Source organism: Hyla sarda, chromosome 9 (genome assembly GCF_029499605.1).
Source record: "Hyla sarda isolate aHylSar1 chromosome 9, aHylSar1.hap1, whole genome shotgun sequence".
Taxonomy (NCBI): Eukaryota; Metazoa; Chordata; class Amphibia; order Anura; family Hylidae; genus Hyla; species Hyla sarda.
In genome coordinates this window covers 187,882,457-187,903,147 of record NC_079197.1, presented here as the reverse complement: position 1 = coordinate 187,903,147, position 20,691 = coordinate 187,882,457, and the positions used below count along the sequence as shown (strand labels likewise).

The following is a 20,691-nucleotide window of genomic DNA, read 5'->3' as shown; positions in this document are numbered from 1 at the left end:
CGTCCGTGACGTCCGGGGCATCCCTGCACATAAACGTCCCTCCTCGGTGGCGTCAATGCAGTGACGCTAGTTCGAGGCTGGCCAGGAGCGGAGAAGAGGACCTCCCGGTGAAGATGGACAGCCCGGCACGACTAACCCTCCCTACCGGACTGTCCCTGAATCATAGATTGCCGAAGATGGATGGCCTGGCCCATCCCCTCACAGTTATGCCAGAAGCTTTTTTTTATTTGTTTTTGTTCACTCGAGTATAAGTATAATAATAATTTTGATAAAAAAAATTGTGTACATATATATATATATATATATATATATATATATATATATATATATTATTTTCAGTTTTCTGTGTTGATTATTATTATTAATTTTTGTTCAGTGTTATATTTTGAATTAAATAATTTTTGTTAAACATTACTCGTAAAAATGCACCAATCATTTGGAACAATCCTTAAAGCTCAGCGCACTGAGAACATCTCAATAATTATTCTCTCTGGAGACTGACATGAAATTGAATGAATGGAAAGTTAAATATAGAGAGTCAAATGACATCTTTAGGAGAGATGTGAAGCAATGAATGGGCCTTTTTATAATTACTGAACATTTCAACATCAATGTTTTATTTTTTTCCCTTAATGAAAGTAATCTCTAGACTTTGAAGACCCCAAGATGACAGGAAGCCGAGAGGAGCCAATAACATAGAAATAAGTGGTGACGTAGCTCAAAAAGGTTACGGAAAATTAGGAGCAGAAAACGGGGAAAAAGAAAAGACAACCTGGTACGTTCCCAGGAACCAAAAATAAAAGGACTGGCGGAGGACCAGTGCGCTGGCGGGAAGATACGGATGTTAGTGGACAAATCGGTAATGATGATTGTCTCTTAAGATGAATTAATGATAATAATATTAATAATAATAATAATAATAATAATAATAATAATAATAATCACTGCAAATAGATCAAGTGCTGAGAAATTGTGATGAGAGCAAGGACAGGAGTCGAGGTATGAAATGTAAGAGGTCTTAAATCTCTGAGTTTTTGGAATGAAACACATTTCAGAGAATTGGCGCAGCACGAGCAAAGTCTTAGAGGGAGAGGGTCAGATTATGGAAGATTTTAGTCTTAGATCCTTGGCTGAATCTAGAGCCCAGATAAGGAGGAATCTAAGAGTAAGATTCGGGTAGCGCTGACGGAACCAGAGCAGACACAATGGGAACCATAAAAAGAATTTATTGACCAAGATGCAACCTGTTTCGCTGCACATGCGTAGCGAAACGCGTTGCATCTTGGTCAATAAATTATTTCTATGGTTACCGTTGTGTCTGCTCTGGGTCTGTCAGCGCCACCCAAAACGCGTTGCAACTTGGTCAGTAAATAGAGATTTGAGTGGCGCTGACGGACCCAGAGCAGACACAACAGGAGCCATATAAAGGATTTATTGACCAAGATGCAACGCGTTTCGCAGCGCATGCGCAGTGAAATGCGTTTCATCTTGGGCAATAAATACTTTTTAGGGTTCCCGATGTGTCTGCTCTGGGAAATGTGTTGCATATTGGTCAATAAATCCTTTTTATGGTTACCGTTGTGAAGGTGCAGCTCGGGGAAGAGAGACTATGGGCTGTTTCTCTCCCGGCAATATCCTCACACAGAGAGGGAATGGGGAGGTGTGGCTGTGAAGGCAGACAAGACAGAAACCACATGGTGTTTGTCTTCCGGGAGGGTGGGGGCTGCTCTCAGTGAGGGCTTTGCAATGCCCAAGATGGATCTGATAATGACATTTTTCCCTCACACCCTGCATGTACAGTAGGTGACAGCTGAAAGAGGGAAACTGCTATATATAGCTAATGAATGATATTTAGACAATGGGTTGGTGAGTGAGAAGGAATGGGCTATGGTTTTATACCCTGGAGTACCCCATTAAAAACAGGAGGCTTTTTTAACCCCATAACAACTAAAGACATAAATTTACATCCTGGTGCTGCGGTACTTAGCCTTGTACATGACCACGAGCATGCTCAGATCATGCGAGGCTGGTCCTGGAATGTCCCGCAGATGTCTTCCATTAACCCTTCAGATGCCATGATCAATACAGATCACTGCATCTGCTGGAGTGCGTTTACAAATATGGATAATCAGATCGCCTGCAGCACTACCGCGGCGATCCGATCATCTGTAATGGCGGACAGAGGTCTCTCACCTCCCTCCGCCGTTTTCCACTGGTCTTCTGCTCTGGTCTGAGATCGAGCAGACCAGAGCAGAAGATGACCGATAAGACTGATCAGTGCTATGCCCTATGCACTGTACAGTGCTAGCATTCAAAGTATTTGTTTGCTATAAATAGTCCCCTATGAAGACTAATAAAGTGTAAAAATAAAAAAAGTTTAAAAAAATGTGAAAAATCCCCACCCCCAATAAAAATGTCAGATGTCCTATTTTTTTCCATTTTACCCACATAAAGTGTAAAACTAAATAATGAATACACATATTTGGTATCGCCGTGTGCGTAAAATATAATGTCATTGATCCCGTACGGTGAACGGCGTGAATGTAAAAAAGAAGAATTGTGCAAAATTGCTGCTTTTTTGTTGCATTTTATTTAAAAAAAACTAATTAATAAAAAAAAATTATAAAAGTTTTATATGCACAAATGTGGTATCAATAAAAAGAGGATTTTAAACGTACTAATTGGGTTAAAAAGTTAGCAATTTTTTTTAAGCGCAACAATAATAGAAAAGTATAAAATCATGAGTATCATTTTAATCGTATTGACCCACAAAATAAATAACACGTGTCACTTTTATCGTAAATTCTACGGCATGAAAACAAAATCTTCCAAAATTAGCAAAATTGCAGTTTTCTTTTTAATTTCCCAACACAAATAGTATTTTTTTGGTTGTGCCATATATTTTATGGTAAAATGAGTGATGTCATTAAGCAGGACAACTGGACAACGAGGAGGAAAAACGAAAATGCAAAAATTTAATTGGCTGCATCCTTAAAGGGGTACTCCGCCCCTAGACATCTTATCCCCTAAAGGATAGGGGATAAGATGTCAGAACACCGGGGTCCCGCTGCTGCAGCACCCCACTATCATTACTGCGCAGAGCGAGATCGCTCTGCACGTAATGACGGGCAGTACAGGGGCCGCATTAAGGGACGGGCCGTGCTGTCATGAGGGGCGGAGCCATGACGTCACGCTGCTCCGGTCCCTGTATCGCCCGTCATTACGCACAGAGCGAACTCGCTCTGTGCATTAATGATGGCGGGGTGCTGCAGCAGCGATCCCTGGGGTCCCCAGCAGCGGGGATAGGGGATAAGATGCCAGGGGCGGAGTACCCCTTTAAAGGGGTACTGTCAAATACAAAAACTTTTGATATGTTTGCATGCACCAATAGGTTTTGAAATAGCTTTCATTAGAAAATTTTCAGTATTGCATACTGAAAAATCCAGTCAAACAACTGCCCCCCCTGCCTGCCTGGACACATACTAGTCCTGCTGTGTCCATGCGTCATCACCTATGTCATGGACACACTTCCTTGATTGACAGCTGTGAGTGCAGGGCTCAGGGCTGGAGGAAAAATCCTCCCACTGTCATCTTGTGTCCCCCTACTGTCAGTGAGGACATGCTGGGAGTTGTAGTTTTGCTAATGCTAGGGGAGATGTGAGCAGACAGGATACTGAGGGAGGGGGTGGAGACCTGAACATTGAGGGCACGCCCCCTACCTTTGAGAGGAATTCAGACTAGTGAGCTAAATTAAAAGTGTAATAAAAATAAATAAATAAAGGTGCTAGATACATAAAAATTAAATGTACATGGTCAGGATTAGGTACTGAGTGATATATCAAAAAAGGGGGTCATATTTAAACCCATTCCTGACCCACTAAATTTAGATTTTTTTTGTCTCACCTTCTAAGACCCATAACTTTTTTTTTTTCCACTGAAAGGAAGTTAGGACTTATTTTTTTGTAAAAAAAAAAAGTTGTACTTCTCAAGGTAACGCTTAACCCCCTAAGGACATGAGCCTTAAATTTACAACGTTGCAGCAAATAACTTTGTGCAACTGCGGCTACAATGCATGTGAGCACAGACGATGTCCGCCATTATTGGTCCACAGCTGCCGATAATAGAGGACATCGATCACACTGATGTCCACAATTAGGTTAAAAAGTTAAAAATAAATATAAAAAATATGTTTTAAAAATATTCAAAAGCCCTTTCTAATAAAAATATAAATCACCCACTGTTCCTTTTAAAGAAAATGTGGTATAACTGTGTAAATTTCGGAACTAATAAAATACAAATATAGAATTTGAAACTAATAAAATACACACATAGAATTCAACACCTGACTAGTGATGTAATCTCTCGGGCCGCACTGCAACCTGGACAAACATTCATTTTGTGTGTTGTAAAAAATAAACATTGGGTTAAAGATCACATAAGAATTGTGAGACTAGCTGTCAAACACATGTACAGACACTATATTAGGAACTACACTAACTTTACAGCCCCTGTAGAATAGCCAAATAATAATCCTGGAATACCCCTTTAACCCCTTAAGAATGGAGCCCATTTTCACCTCTAGGATGAAGCCCTTTTTTGCACATCTGACCACTGTCACTTTAAACATTAATAACTCTGGAATGCTTTTACTTATCATTCTGATTCTGAGATTGTTTTTTAGTGACATATTCTACTTTAACATAGTGGTTAATTTTTGTGGTAACTTGCATCCTTTCTTGGTGAAAAATCCCCAAATTTGATGAAAAAATTTTAAATTTTGCATTTTTCAAACTTTGAAGCTCTCTGCTTGTAAGGAAAATGGATATTCCAAATAATTTTTTGGGATTCACATATACAATATGTCTACTTTATGTTTGCATCATAAAATTGACAAGTTTTTACTTTTGGAAGACACCAGAGGCTTCAAAGTTCAGCAGCAATTTTCCAATTTTTCACAAAATTTTCAAACTCACAATTTTTCAGGGACCAGTTCAAGATTGAAGTGGATTTGAAGGGTCTTCATATTAGAAATACCCCATAAATGACCCCATTATAAAAACTGCACCCCCCAAAGTATTCAAAATGACATTCAGTAAATGTTTTAACCCTTTAGGTGTTTCACAGGAAAAGCAGCAAAGTGAAGGAGAAAATTCAAAATCTTCATTTTTTACACTCGCATGTTCTTGTAGACCCAATTTATTTAATTTTTACAAGGGGTAAAAGGAGAAAATGTATACTTGTATGTGTAACCCAATTTCTCTCGAGTAAGCACATACCTCATATGTCTATGTAAAGTGTTCGGCGAGCGCAGTAGAGGGCTCAGAAGTGAAGGAGCGACAAGGGGAATTTGGAGAGTACGTTTTTCTGAAATGGTTTTTGGGGGGCATGTCGCATTTAGGAAGCGCCTATGGTGCGAAAACAGAAAAAAAAAACACATGGCATACCATTTTGGAAACTAGACCCCTTGAGGAACATAACAAGGGATAAAGTGAGCCTTAATACCCCACAGGTGTTTCACGACTTTTGCATATGTCAAAAAAAAATTATATTTTCACTAAAATGTTGGTTTATCCCCAAATTTCATATTTTGTAAACGGTTAATAGCAGAAAAGACCCCCCAAGATTTGTAACCCCATCTCTTCTGAGTATGGAGGTACCCCATAAGTGGACCTGAAGTGCACCGCGGACGAACTACAATGCTCAGAAGAGGAGTCATATTTGGCTTTTTGAGAGCAAATTTTGCTCGGGGGCATGTCGCATTTAGGAAGCCCCTATGGTGCCAGGACAGCAAAAATAAAAACACATGGCATACCATTTTGGAAACTAGACCCCTCACAGAATGTAATGAGGGGTACAGTGAACATTTACCCCCCACTGGTGTCTGACAGATCTTTTGAACAATGGGCTGTGCAAAATGTTTCATTTTCACCGACCACTGTTCCAAAGATCCGTCAGACACCAGTGGGGTGTAAATTCTCACTGCACCCCTTATTACATTCCGTGAGGGGTGTAGTTTTCAAAATGGGGTCACATGTGGGTGTGTTTTTTTTTTTTTTTTTTTGCGTTTGTCAGAACCACTGTAACAGCCACCCCTGTGCAAATCACCTAAAATGTACATGGCACACTCTGCCTTCTGTGCCTTGTTGTGCGCTCCCAGAGCACTTTGCACCCACATATGGGGTATCTCCGTACTCGGGAGAAATTGCTTTACAAATTTTGGGGGGCGTTTTTCCCTTTTACCTCTTGTGAAAATGAAAAGTATAGGGCAACACCAGCATGTTAGTGTAAAAATGTTTATTTTTTTACACTAACATGCTGGTGTAGACCCCAACTGTTCCTTTTCATAAGGGGTAAAATGAGAAAAAGCCCCCCAGAATTTGTTAGGCAATTTCTCCCGAGTACGGCGATACCCCATATGTGGCCCTAAACTGTTGCCTTGAAATACGACAGGGCTCCAAAGTGAGAGCGCCATGCGCATATGAGGCCTAAATTAGGGACTTGCATAGGGTTGGACATAGGGGTATTCTACGCCAGTGATTCCCAAACAGGGTGCCTCCAGCTGTTGTAAAACTCCCAGGATGCTTGGACAGTCAATTGCTGTCCAGAAATGCTGGGAATTTTTGTTTTGCAACAGCTGGAGGCTCCATCTTAGAAACACTGCCGTACAATACGCTTTTCATTTTTATTGGGGAAGGGGGGTGGTGGGGGGGCAATGTATGTGTGTATATGTAGTGTTTTACTCTTTATTTTATGTTAGTGCAGTGTAGTGTTTTTAGGTTACATTCACACTAACGGCGGATTACACTGAGTCTCCCGCTAGGAGTTTGAGCTGCGGCAGAAAATTTGCCGCAGTTCAAATTTGTAGCGGGGAATTCACTGTAATCTGCCGCCAGTGTGAATGTAGCCTGTACATTCACTTGGGAGGGGGGTCACAACTACAACTCCCAGCATGCACTGACAGACCATGCATGCTGGGAGTTGTACTTTTGCAACAGCTGGAGGCACACTGGTTGGAAAACCTTGAGTTAGGTTCTATGACCTAACTCAGTATTTTCCAACCAGTGTGCCTCCAGCTGTTGCAAAACTACAACTCCCAGCATGTACTGATTGCGGAAGGGCATGCTGGGAGATGTAGTTATGCAATGGCTGGAGGCACGCAAATACAACTCCCAGCATGCCAAGACAGCCTTATGCTGTTTCTGAATGCTGGGAGTTGTAGTTTTGCAAGATTTAGAGGGTTTCAGGTTGTAAATCACTGTTCAGTGGTCTCAAAACTGTGGCCCTCCAGATGTTGCAAAACTACAACTCGCAGCATGCCCAGACAGCAAACTGCTGTCTGAGAATGCTGAGAGTTGTAGTTTTGCAACATCTGGAGGGCTACAGTTTGAGACCACTTAGTGATCAACAACCTGAACCCCTCTAAATATTGCAAAACTACAAGTCCCAGCATGCCCACACAGCAAACAGCTGTCTGGGCATGCTGGGAGTTGTAGTTTTACAACATCTGGAGGGCCACGGTTTAGAGACCACTGTAAACTGTGGCCCTCCGGATGTTGCTCGGCAGCAACTCACCTAGCAGGACCCGGAACGTGGGGAATCCCTGCATGGAGGATCGCCCTCCGGGATCCAGGTAAGGGACCTTCGCCACCGACCATCCCTGGACAGTTCCCCCGTTTTGCCCGGACACCCGTTAGGTGGGCAAAGCGGGGGAACCGAACTTTAACCCCCCCTCCCCCAGTCTGCTATCGGTCGGTCGCTCGGCCGACCAATAGCAGGGATAGGAGGGGTGGCACCCCTGCCACCAAACTCCTATCCCTTCAGGGGGATCGAGGGTGTCTCGGACACCAGTGACCCGTATGACCCCGAATTTGCGCCCATCGCGGTCATGGGGGGGTCTCAGGACCCCCCTTGGCGATGTGCCGGGATGCCTGCTGTTAGATAACAGCAGTCATCCTGGCCCGATCACCGCTACCAGTGACGCGGCGCTCCCGGAACCCAGCGACGTACATGTACGTCGCCACGCGCAAAGTGACACTTTGCGGCGCCGTACATGTATGTCGCTCGTCCTGAAGGGGTTAAGGGATAAATGTTACCCTATATTGAACAATGAAGCAGAAAAAAAAATTGAAATGTTGTTGTGGAGCAATATCTGCTCAGCGCTAGTTCCCCTATAACTATTTTTCGGAGCTTTTTTCACACCAGTTTTAACCTGCATCACTTCTAGGTAGTTCTCAATTTTTTATTACTTTTTGTTCAACATTTTTGTTGGATGTGATGTTCTTTTCTAAAAAGTTTGGTTTGCGGCAAATAAGTCTTATGCGATGCAATAAGCTTCAAAAGACATTTATAACACTGACTAGCAGCTCTAAACCCCTGTATAACACTGCGAGGAATGTATTCAAGTAATATTAAAATGTTTCTAAGGCTCAGTGGTAACCCATGGTAACTAACAGCTTCTTTAATGCACTTGCTGATTTTTAAGGCTTATTAACCACTGTTACACACTAAAATAAAGTGGCCTAAATTATCCCTGGTTGTTGGTAGATGCCTGCCAGTGTTAAAATGCACACCCTCTGTATCGCATGTCGCTGTGGCTTTTTCCAAATGTTCTAAAAATAAGCCCTTTTTAGGTTTTGAGGCTGGCAAGTAAAGAAGATGGCATGGATTTTTCCTGGCATTCCAAAAATTATCCCTTTTTGGGAATAACATAGAGTTTTGAGTCTGGCAAGTGAAGAAGACATCATGAAGTTTTCCAAAAATTCTTCCTTTTTAGGAGGCTCATGTTGTGCATGTGTAATTTTGCTTGAAAGCAGCATCAACAAGGTTAATGTACTGGTGGTTAGAGATGTCGCGAATTGTTCGCCGGCGAACAGTTCCTGGCGAACTTAGCATGTTCGCGTTCTCATCACCGAACATATGTGAAGTTCGATTCGCCCCCTATACTTTTACATTGTGGTAAACTTTGACCCTGTGAGTCAGAGTCAGCAGACACATTACAGCCAATCAGCAGCAGTCCCTCCCTTCCAGACCCTCCTACCTCTTGCACGGACGCCATTTTACCTTCATTCGGCATGCTGCAGGCTTAGGAAGTGGAGGGTCAGAGAAGCTGCTCCTGCTGTATAGGGAAAGCGATAGCTAGGTTGCTGCTAGGTGGTGTATTCAGGGTCCACTTTACTCCTAAAGCACTAGTGTAACATCTGCTTTAAGGACAGCACCCCAAAAAGCCCTTTTTGGGGCTCAAATATCAGTCCGTGTGTCTTGCAACAGCTGGAGGCACCCTGGTTGGGAGGGGACCGCTTGTTAAAAGGGGTACTCCAGTGTAAAACTTAATTTTCTTCAAGCAACCAACTACTACAGTATTCAAAGGGCTATAAGTTCAGTCCATGTGTCTTGCAACTGCTGGAGGCACCCTGGTTGGGGACCTCTGCTTAAAAGGGGAACTCTGCTGGCAACTTTTTTTGCTCATTGTCACACTAGTGCAAATCACATTTGGTGTGACAGTTGTTCAAATAAAAAATAAAAAATACCTTTTTTGGCTGTGAAATAAAACCAGTGCTGCCTAAAGGGGGGCTCTAACTATGTGCTGCCTAATATGGGGGAATATATGTGCTGCCTAAAGGGGGATCTAAATATGTGCTGCCTAAAGGGGGCTCTATGTGCTGCCTAAAGGGAGGCTCTAACTATGTGCTGCCTAATATGGGGGAATCTATGTGCTGCCTAAATGGGGGCTCTATGTGCTTCCTAAAGGGAGGCTCTAACTATGTGCTGCCTAATATGGGGGGGAATCTATGTGCTGCCTAAAGGGGGGCTCTATATGCTGCCTAAAGGGAGGCTCTAACTATGTGCTGCCTAACATGGGGGAAAATATGTGCTGCCTAAAGGGGGGGGGATCTAACTTTGTGATGCCTAAAGGGGGGATCTAACTATGTGCTGCCTAATATGGGGGAATCTATGTGCTGCCTAAAGGGGGGCTCTATGTGCTGCCTAAAGGGGGCTCTACCTATGTGCTGCCTAAAGTGGGGCTCTAACTATGTTCTGCCTAACATGGGGGAATCTATGTGCTGCCTAAAGGGGGGATCTAACTATGTGATGCCTAAAGGGGGGCTCTATGTGCTGCCTATAGGGGGCTAAAGCACGCTATTCCAAAGAATTTAGGAATAATAGGTGATTTATGCCCTTTATGGATTAAAACCAGACTCTGCATCAACTATGTAATTTTCCATGGGAGTTTTGCCATGAATCCCCCTCCAGCACGCCACAGTCCAGGTATTAGTCCCCTTGAAACAACTTTTAAATCACTATTGTGGCCAGAAAGAGTCCCTGTGGGTTTTAAAATTCGCCTGCCCATTGAAGTCAATGGTGGTTCGCCGGTTCGCGAACATTTGCGGAAGTTCGCGTTCCACGTTCGCGAACCGAAAATTTTATGTTCGCGACATCACTACTGGTGGTTGTTGTAGTTGCAATCAAACATCAGACAGTGGTGGACTGTTGGGAATGTAGTACCCATCAGACAGCAGGAGGTGCTTGACTCATAAAAGTTGAAGTAGTCAGCGGACAGCAGGCAGTGGAGGACTGTTTGTAGCCTAGTAGTTAGTGTACAGAAGGCAGTGGTGGACTGTTGGGAATGTAGAACCCAGCAGACAGCAGGAGGTGCTTGACTGATAGAAGTTGAAGTAGTCAGCGGTCAGCAGGCAGTGGTGGACTGTTTGTAGGCTAGTAGCTAGTGTACAGAAGGCAGTGGTGGACTGTTGGGAATGTAGTACCCAGCAGACAGCAGGAGGTGCTTGACTGATAGAAATTGAAGTAGTCAGCAGGCAGTGGTGGACTGTTGTTATTGTAGTAGCTAGTGTACAGAAGGCAGTGGTGGACTGTTGGGAAAGTACTAGTAGCCAGCGTACAGCAGGTGGCAGTCTGGTGGGAATTCGTTTCCAGCGGACAGCAGGCGGTATAGGATTGGTGGGTGTTGTAAGCAAAAGACAGCAAGAGTGGTAGTAGTACTGTCTAATCAGTTTTAAGGAGTTTTAAATTCCTCACTGATCAATGCCTGATTTATTTTAACAAACATTGGAGGCATAGATACAGAGATGCCAGAACTCCTCAATCTGCTTTTCTAAAGAGGTAAAGAGGACGAATTGAATGATCAGAGGACGAATTTAAGAGCAACTTTGAGATATCTGCACTCCCTGTTGTTACTTTAACGTAATGGCGGCCAAAATATAGCTACAGAGAATGGCTAAACGCTCTGAAAAATAGAAGGAAAAAAATGATTCAACTTTGACAGCCGCTGTAACTTGTGATTTACGGAGATGTGGACAATGTTCCACTTTGGGTGGAAAATCTCTTTCTAAGTACAAAGAGGACCTTTGCTACATCTGTGATTATAAATCCACTTTCGCCGCTTCCATCGCACGTTACGATCCGACCCTTGACTCCATTTTTACATTACTCTATAAACATAAACAGAAGAGATGCTCCAGATTTACTGCTAACCTCCTCCGTGCGACTCGTCCTTCCCAATGGGGATTTTATTTAGCTTTTCAAGCTTTTAACGCTCTCATCTTCACAGCCCTTCTGTTTCGTTACATTTCTCTAATGTCAAAGACCCGGCTCATATTTTGTCTTTGGGAAACTTTTAATTTTCTTCTCTTTTAATAATCTTTAAATCCACAATGTAAGAGCTGGATTATTTCAGCACCGTTGGATCTGACATTTTTTTTATTTTTTTTTTTAGTTGTGACTTTTTCGTGTTTGTGTTTATCTCCTGACATGTTTGAAAATGTGTTCGGACTAACACACAAAGTCAGGGGAGAGAGAGAAGGAGAATCTTCCTGACACACCGGGGAACCTTTTCAAGGAAGCAAACAGAAAGAAAGTTCTTTTTATATGTTGATTCTATTTCCCCTAAAGGGGGCACTGCTCTTTGATATGGATTTCAAAGCCTCTTTTCTTCTTGACATTGCCGGCGCCAAAGAGATTTGTACAGTGGCTTAGATGGACAAGAGTGAAGCCTCCGATAAGACTGATATGAATGGTGAAGCAGATACCCGAGTATTGTTAAGGTATGTTCCCACGTACAGGATCTGCTGCATATTTTGTGCAGCTGATTTTGCTACTCATTGAATTTAAAGAGGTATTCCGGCTTTATACATCTTATCCCCATCGAAAGGATAGGGGATAAGATGTATGATTGCAGGGGTCCCGCTACTGGGGACCACCTCGATCTCGGTGCAGCCCCCTGCATTCTGAGCCAAGCGCTGCCTCTGAGATGGAGACATGACGTCACGCCCCCACCCATAGACATCAATGGAGGGGGTGTGACGTTATTAGAGGGCGTGGCCATGATTTCATGTCCCCGCCTCAGAGGCAGCGATTAGCACAGAATGCCAGGGGCTGCACCGAGATCACCGGGGTCCCCAGCGGAGGGACACCTGCAATCATACATCTTGTCCCCTATTCTTTGGATAGGGGATAAGATGTATAAAGCTGGAATACCCCTTTAATAGGTAGCAAAATCAGATGCACAAGATATGCAGCAAAAATTTGCAGACCTTTCACAAGTGAACACACTCTTCACCACTTAAGGACTCAGGGCATACCTGTATGCCCTGAGGCTGCTCCCTTTCTATAACGCGGGACCACGGCGTGGCCTCATGTCATAGCGGGCCGGGCCAATAGCACGCGGTGCTGCACGCTATTAACCCTTTAGACGCGGCGTTCAAAGTTGATCGCTGCATCTAAAGTGAAAGTAAAGTACTGCCGGTTAGCTCAGAGGGCTGTTCGGGACCGCCGTGGCAAAATCGCGGCGTCCCGAACAGCTGGCAGACAGAAGGAGGGCCCTTACTTGCCTCTTGCGTTGCCGATCGCCGAATGACTGCTCAGTGCCTGAGATCCTTTCTTGAACAGCCAAGAATAAGCAAAATCATCGATCAATGTTGTCCTATGAGATAACAATGATCGATGTAAAAGATCAGTGTGTGCAGTGTTATAGCCACCTGTTTGGGCTATAACACTGCAAACAAAAAGTGGGGGGGGGGGGAAGTTAATAAAGATCATTTAACGCCTTCCCTAATAAAAGTAAATAAAAATAAACATATGTGGTGTCGGCGCGTGCGGAAATGTCTGAATTATAAAAATATATAATTAATTAAACCGCAAGGTCATTGACGTACGTGCCCAAAAATTCCAAAGTCCAAAATAGCGTGTTTTTGGTCACTTTTTATATCATGAAAAAATTTATAAAAAGCGATCAACAAGTCCGATCAATACGTATAGGTAGGGTATCATTTTAATCGTATGGACCAACAGAATAAAAAGGTGTCATTTTGACCAAAAACTGTACTGCATAGAAACGGAAGGCCCCAAAAGTTACAAAATAGTTTAGATTTTTTTGTTTTTTCGGCACACAATGATTTTTTTTTCCGTTTTGCTGTAGATTTTTGGGTCAAAATAAGCCATCATATGGATTTTTAGGTGCAACATTGAAAGAATTATGATTTCTTTAAGGAATGGAGGAAAAAATTTAAGTGCAAAAACGGAAAAATCCTGAGTCCCTAAGGGGTTAAACAGAAATTACATGGGAGAAGGGGTTCATTTTTTGGGGCTACTATTCCACCAGAGCAAAATCTCTATAGCTCTGATGCAGAATTGTGAATGCAGCTCTAGCCAGTGGAGTACCCCTTTAACAAAAATTCACCCTCACAACCCTATTCTGTTGAGATAAAGTGTGTCTATTACAGTGTTTCCCAACCAGTTTGCCTCCAGCTGCTGCAAAACTACAATTCCCAGTATGCCCCGACAGCCATTCCTATCCCAGCATTGCAAAGATTTTTTCTTTTTTTTATACTGAAATTAAACAAAACTGATCTATATTTAGCCTCATTGGAATTGAACTGATCGCTCTAATAAATTAACCCCTTAAGGATTGGGGTTTTTTCCGTTTTTGCACTTTAGTTTTTTGTTCCTTGCCTTTAAAAAATCATAACTCTTTCAATTTTGCACCTAAAAATCCATATGATGGCTTATTTGTTGCGCCACCAATTCAACTTTGTAATGACATCAGTCATTTTGCCCAAAAATCTACGGTGAAACGAAAAAAAAATCATTGTGAGACAAAATTGAATTCCGTTTCTATGTAGTACCTTTTTCGGTAAAAATGACACCTTATCATTATTCTGTAGGTTCACACGATTAAAATGAACCCCTACTTATATAGGTTTGATTTTGTCGTACTTCTGGGAAAAATCATAACCTCATGCAGGAAAATTAATACGTATAAAATTGTCATCTTCTGACTTTTTAATTTTTCCGCGTATGGGGCGTTATGAGGGCTCACTTTTTGCGCCGTGATCTGAAGTTTTTAACGGTACCATTTTTGCATTGATAGGAATTATTGATTATCGAAAAAAGTGACCAAAAATGCACTATTTTGGATTGTTTTTGCGCGTACGCCATTGACCGTGCGGTTTAATTAACGATATATTTTTATAATTCGGACATTTCTGAACGTGGCGATACCATATATGTTTATTTTTATTTACACTGTGTTTTTTTATGGGAAAAGGGGGTGATTCAAACTTTTAATAGGGGAGGGGTTAAATGATCTTTATTCACTTTTTTTTTCCACTTTTTTTTTGCAATGTTATAGCTCCCATAGGGACCTATAACACTGCACACACTGATCTCTTATACTGATCATTGTTATCCCATAGGGACCTATAACACTGCACACACTGATCATTGTTATCCCATAGGGACCTATAACACTGCACACACTGATCTTTGTTATCCCATGGGGACCTATAACACTGCACACACTGATCTTTTACATTGATCACTGGTTTCTCATAGGAAACCAGTGATCAATGATTCTGCCGCTTGACTGCTCATACCTGGATCTCAGCCACTGAGCAGTCATTCGGCGATCAGACAGAGAGGAGGCAGGTAGGGACGCTCCGGCTGTCCTGTAAGCTGTTCGGGATGCCACGGCTATCCCGAACAGCCCACTGAGCTAGCTGGCACTTTTTATTTTCACTTTTAGCCGCGTGGCTCATAGGACTCATATGGACTCATATGTCCTTGGTCCTTAAGAGGTTAAGGGGGTATTCTAGGACTTTTTTTATTTACAATCCTACAGGGGCTGTGAAATTAGTGCAGTTCATAATATAGTGTCTATACCTGTGTTTGATGGTGGTCTGGCAATTCTTCTGTGAATTTTGCCCCAATGTTTATTTATAGCAGCAGACAAAATGAGTGTCTTCTCAGGTTTTCCAAGGTTGCAGTGCAACCCGAGACATTACATCACTAGTCAGGTGTCCAGAGGGAGCCTGTCTTTGAATCAGTGGGGGGAGCGACCGTTAGTTGGGAGGAAGTTCATTTTGTTTTTGCGTTGAAGGGATCACATGTGTGTTTCAATGGGTGGGGTGACTAATGTGTGAGAGGGAGAAAAGTGACCTCACACTTACAAACAAGGATTCATTGGATTTGTAGTTTAAGGGAAAAAACTCCAACAGGAAATAAATAGTTCACAAAAAGATAGTCTCAGCGACATGGTGGACTCACAACATAGCCATTTAGGCCCAATACAAGTGTGGATGCTTCTTAAGGGGGTACTCTGCTGCTCAGCATTTGGCACAAACAGTTCCGAACGCTGGAGCCGGGAGCTTGTGATGTCATAGCCCCGCCCCATCATGATGTCACGCCCCGTCCCCTCAATGCAAGTCTGTGGGAGTGACAGCAGCCACGCCCCCTCCCATAGACTTGCATTGAGAGGGTGGGGCGTGATGTCATGAGGGTCTATGATATCATGAGCTCCCGGCGTCGGCTCCAGCGTTTTGAACAGTTTGTTCCAAACACTGAGCAGTGGAGTACCCCTTTAAGCATGTCCATTACTGTCTGGCAGATGTGTACTAAAATCACCTTATAGTGGATAACCCCTTTATGCACGTCAGTTTTACCTTGTTATGCCTAATTGCAGGATTTGTAATGCATTTTATGGTAAAATAAATGCCAGCAAAAGATACAACTTGTCTCGCAAAAAATAAGCCCTAATACAAATCTGTTAGGGAAAAAATATAAACCTTATATGTCTTAGAAGGTGAAGAGAAACAAAATGTAAGGCTGCGTTCACACCTTGGAATTCTCCTCCACTTAGCAATTTAATTAAAAGTTCCGCTACACAGTGAACACTGCATGTTTTTCCTGTTAGAAATCATGTGATTCTTTCATCAGGTAATTCAAGGATTTATAGTAAAGAATGTGAGTGTATGATAAATATTGTATCCATTCTGTAACCAAGAGTTATCAGAGGAAAGTACATTGTAGGTTATGGGAAAAATGTTATGTTAATAATAAGATGGAATTCTATGTATTCAATGAATTACATTACATTCCCCAATATTGCGCCACACCCCTACCCCTTTATTCCCTGGTTGAACTTGATGGACATATGTCTTTTTTCGACCGTACTAACTATGTAACTATGTAACTATGAATGAGAAAATCGAATCTGACGAATCCGAAATCATTATGAATTTAAGGAAAAATTTGATTCGCAACAAATGCGAATATCACTGCAATTCTATCGTGTGAATCGCTTCATTAAACTCCATTTAGTGAGGTCCAGGATCCAGGGTATCTAAAATAGCGCATACACATTTGAGGACATAGGGAAAGGAACACTGGGAAGGCGGGAATAAGGGTAGGCGGGATGACCCTGAACCACATGCATGATGCAGCCTATCAGCAGCCAGTTACCCCTGTGATGTCACAGCCCAATATAATCAGCAGCCATATTCCGGCTAGTCCCTTCATCCCTTCACTGCAGAGAGGACAGCGCTGTATGTTACACAGAAAAGCTTTTTCTAGCAGCGTTTCACCTCCTAGTCACATCAGTGTTCTGGTGGACAGAGTGCAGCGTTTTTCACTGAAAAGGATTTTTACTGCAGACATTAACCTCCCAGTCACTTCCCACAGCAGCATATTACAGAGAGGGGCAGAGAGCTGTGTGTTGCCTCATACATTTCAACAAGCTGCCTCAACTTCATAAACCTTAGCAGAGGAGGCAGGAAGAATTCTTCAATGCAATTCTGTGTCTTTGTTCCACAACAAATCATCTGCTGGTTATACTAGTCTGTAGAAGGTATAATACACACCAGCAGTCCATTCCTAATAGTTTGTGACTATTTTGCACATTTGGAATTTTGGGATTAGTACACAGCTTTTTTTGGTTGCAGCACTGTTGTGTACTGCTGGTGTTGTGCAAAAATATGTTTTTTATGCATCCTGTAGCACATTTTTCTGCCCTCATAAGTGCATAACACATACCTACATCTAAGTAGCGTACTATTTTGTACCTGTTAATTTGTCAAGGGCCTAGATACTGTTAAAGGCCAGGGAAAAGTAATTAGAGATGAGTGAAACAAATCTGACGAATCCGAATTTGTTACAAATTTCATGAAAAATTGGATTTTCAGTGAATATTGCTGTCATTCTACCGCACAAATCGCTTCATTAAACTCCATTTAGTGTGGTCCAGGCTCCAGGGCTTCTAAAATAGCAGATTCATATGTGAGGACATGGGGCAAGGAACTCTGGGAAGACGGGAACGCAAGGCGGGAAGGGAAGTAGGCGGGATGACCCTGAATCACATGCAGGATGCAGCCTATCAGCAGCCAGTCACCCCTGTGATATCACAGCCCTATATAATCGGCAGCCATACTGCGGCTCATCATATAATTTGTTACACTGCAGAGAGATAGGACGGACATCGCTGTGTGTGTTACACAGAAAAGCTCATTCCAGCAGTGTTTCACCTCTTAGTCACATCAGCGTTCTGGTGGACAGAGAGCAGTGCGTTTTTTGCACTGAAAAGGATTTTTACTGCAGGCATTAACCTCACAGTCACTTTCTGCAGCATAGTATTACAGAGAGGGACAGAAAGCTGTGTGTTGCCTCATACATTACAACAAGATGCCTCAACTTCATAAACTTTAGCAGAGGAGGCAGGAAGAATTTTTCAGCGCAGTTCTGTGTCTTTGTTCCACAAAAAAACATCTACTGGTTATACTAGTCAGTATGCTTACTATAGCACATTTTTCTGCCCTCATAAGTGCATACCACATACCTACCTCTAAGTAGTGTACTATTTTGTACCTGTATCTGTCTGGCCTAGATACTGTGAAAGGCCAGGGAAAAGTAATTAGAGATGAGTGAAAGGAATCTGACAAATTCGAATTTGTTACAAATTTCATGAAAAATTCGATTTGCAATGAATTTGAATATCAATGTGATTCTACCGCACCTCTTCTACCGCACAAATCGCTTCATTAAATTCAATTTAGTGCGGTCCAGGCTCCAGGGCGGATCCATATGTGAGGACATGGGGCAAGGAACTATGGGAAGGCGGGAATGCAAGGCAGGAAGGGAAGTAGGCAGGATGCAGCCTATCAGCAGCCAGTTAACCCTGTTATGTCACAGCCCTATATAATCGGCAGTCATATTCCGGCTCGTCACTTCATCTTTTCACTGCAGAGGTATAGGACAGCGCTGTGTGTTACACAGACAAGCTTTTTTCAGCAGCACAAATAGAGAAACACAGCCACACAGCCACCATTTGTATTTCTATCTAATTGCTTCTCAGCATAATAAAAAAAAACTAACAGGTTGTTATTCTACATTTTGATCAAAAAGTACAAGCCCACTCACCATGTCAAGGCCACCTAGTCAGAGTGGGTCCCTAACCTAACACTGGCGTAGTACCTGGTGGCGACCACTGTCTCCGATACACCCTGCCCACAGGGGGAACAACCCAGTGGCCAGGCAGCCCCACTGCTGCCCGACCAATACAAATGGTGGATGTGCGGCTATGTTTCTCTTTGTGTTGTACATTTGCAGTCTCTCCTTTCTTCCATGGCCAGCACTCCACTCAACCAACTTGGCCCCGGCGTTTTTAGTTAGCAGGAGATTGCATAAGGAATTCCTCCTAACATTCTCCCAGTCCTCTGGCAGGGAGCACATGGTAGATGTTCACACTGGTGTGGTTCTTTGTGCCGGCCATAGTTTCTGTGGTGCAGCCCAGAGCCAGTGGCTTAGTCAGAAAGCAGTGGGGCTGCCTGGCCACTGGGTCGTTCCCCATGTTGGCATGGTGTCTCAAAGGTCGCCGCCCAGCGCTAAGCCAGTGTTAGGTTAGGGAACCACTCTGACTAGGTGGCCTTGACATTGCGAGTTAGCTTGTACTTTTTGATCAAAATGTATAATAACAACCTGTTAGTTTTTTAAATTATACTGAGAAACAAGAAGATCAGAATACAAATGGTGGATCTGCGGCTATGTTTCTCTTTGTGTTGTACTTTATACAGCAGTATTTCAGCATTTTTCACAGAAAATTATTTTTACTGCAGCCATTAACCTCCCAGTCACTTCCCACAGCAGTGTATTACAGAGAGGGGCAGAGGGCTGTGTGTTGCCTCATACATTTGAACAAGCTGCCTCAACTTCATAAACCTTAGCAGAGGAGGAAGGAATAGTTTTTCAGCTCAATTCAGTGTCTTTGTTCCACTAAAAATGGTCTGCTGGTTCTACTAGTCTGTAGACAGTATAAAAGCCAGCAGTCCAATCCAAATAGTCTTTGAGAGAGTGAAATTTTGGGTTTAGTACACAGCGACAGTGTGCTGCAGCACTGTTGTGTATTGCTGGTGTCGTGCAAAAGTATGATCTATAAGCGCACTGTAGCGCATTTTCTGCCCTCTTCTAAGTAGTGTACTATTTTTACCTGTTAATCTGTCAAGGGCCTAGATACTGTAAAAGGCCAAGCAAAAGTAATCACGGGCTGGTGTTGTACTCAAATAACTTTTCTAAGCGTATGGTATCACATTTTTCTGCCTTCATAACTGCATACCACAGAGTGTAGCGCATTTTAGTGCCCACATCAGTGCATACCACATATCTACATCTAAGTAGTGTACTATTTTGTACCTGTTAATATGTCAAGGGCCTAGATATTGTGATTGGCAAGGCATAAGTAATCACTGGCTGGTGTTGCACTTAAATACTTTTTTAAGCAAACTGTAGCACATTCTTCTGCCCTCATGAGGGCATACCACATACCAACATAGAAATAGTGTACTGTTTTGTACCTGGTAATTTGTAAAGGGAATAGATACTGTGAAAGGACAAACAAAACACCTGCTGGTGTTCTAGACAAATACTGTTTTAAGCGTAGTGAAGCATATTGTATTCCCCTCATATATGCACTAAGTATGTCAGGCAGAGAAGTGCCAGGATGTGCACAGCGGAATGGCAGAGGCCTAAATTCATCAGGCAGAGGTCGCAGCAGACTAGGGGTGAGTCGCAGCAGGAGTTGCAGCAAGAGGCCTGAGCTCCCGGTATCAGCTAACGGTCGTGTCTCGACCAGCAACCCATCTGCCATCATCAATTGGTTAAAACGGTCATCCACTTCATCACAGGGGACATCTGATACCCCCAGACAACAGTCGGTGGGTTCCTCAGACACAACCCTCAGTTGGCATGGCCCGGAAGCAGTCCCTGTCCTACCTTTGCCTCTGTCCTATGCTGTTCCCTCATTTACATTAGTGTGGTCTAAGGTGAAAGGAGGTGCTCCAAACCAAAAGTACAGTTGTGCACCTACATTGGAGTGGAGGACCTACACTTGTGGACCACAACACAATATGGGTT

The 20,691-nt window shown here is 42.9% G+C and overlaps 1 long non-coding RNA gene across 1 annotated transcript in view; it reads left to right on the top strand.

Annotated features, from left to right (window-relative positions):
* The window catches only part of LOC130291457 (uncharacterized), a 43,880-nt gene that overhangs the window by 2,725 nt on the left and 20,464 nt on the right, over window positions 1-20,691 (top strand). The window contains exon 2 of the long non-coding RNA XR_008847936.1: window positions 640-859. This is a non-coding gene — a long non-coding RNA (uncharacterized LOC130291457). The remainder of the gene's footprint in view (window positions 1-639; window positions 860-20,691) is intronic.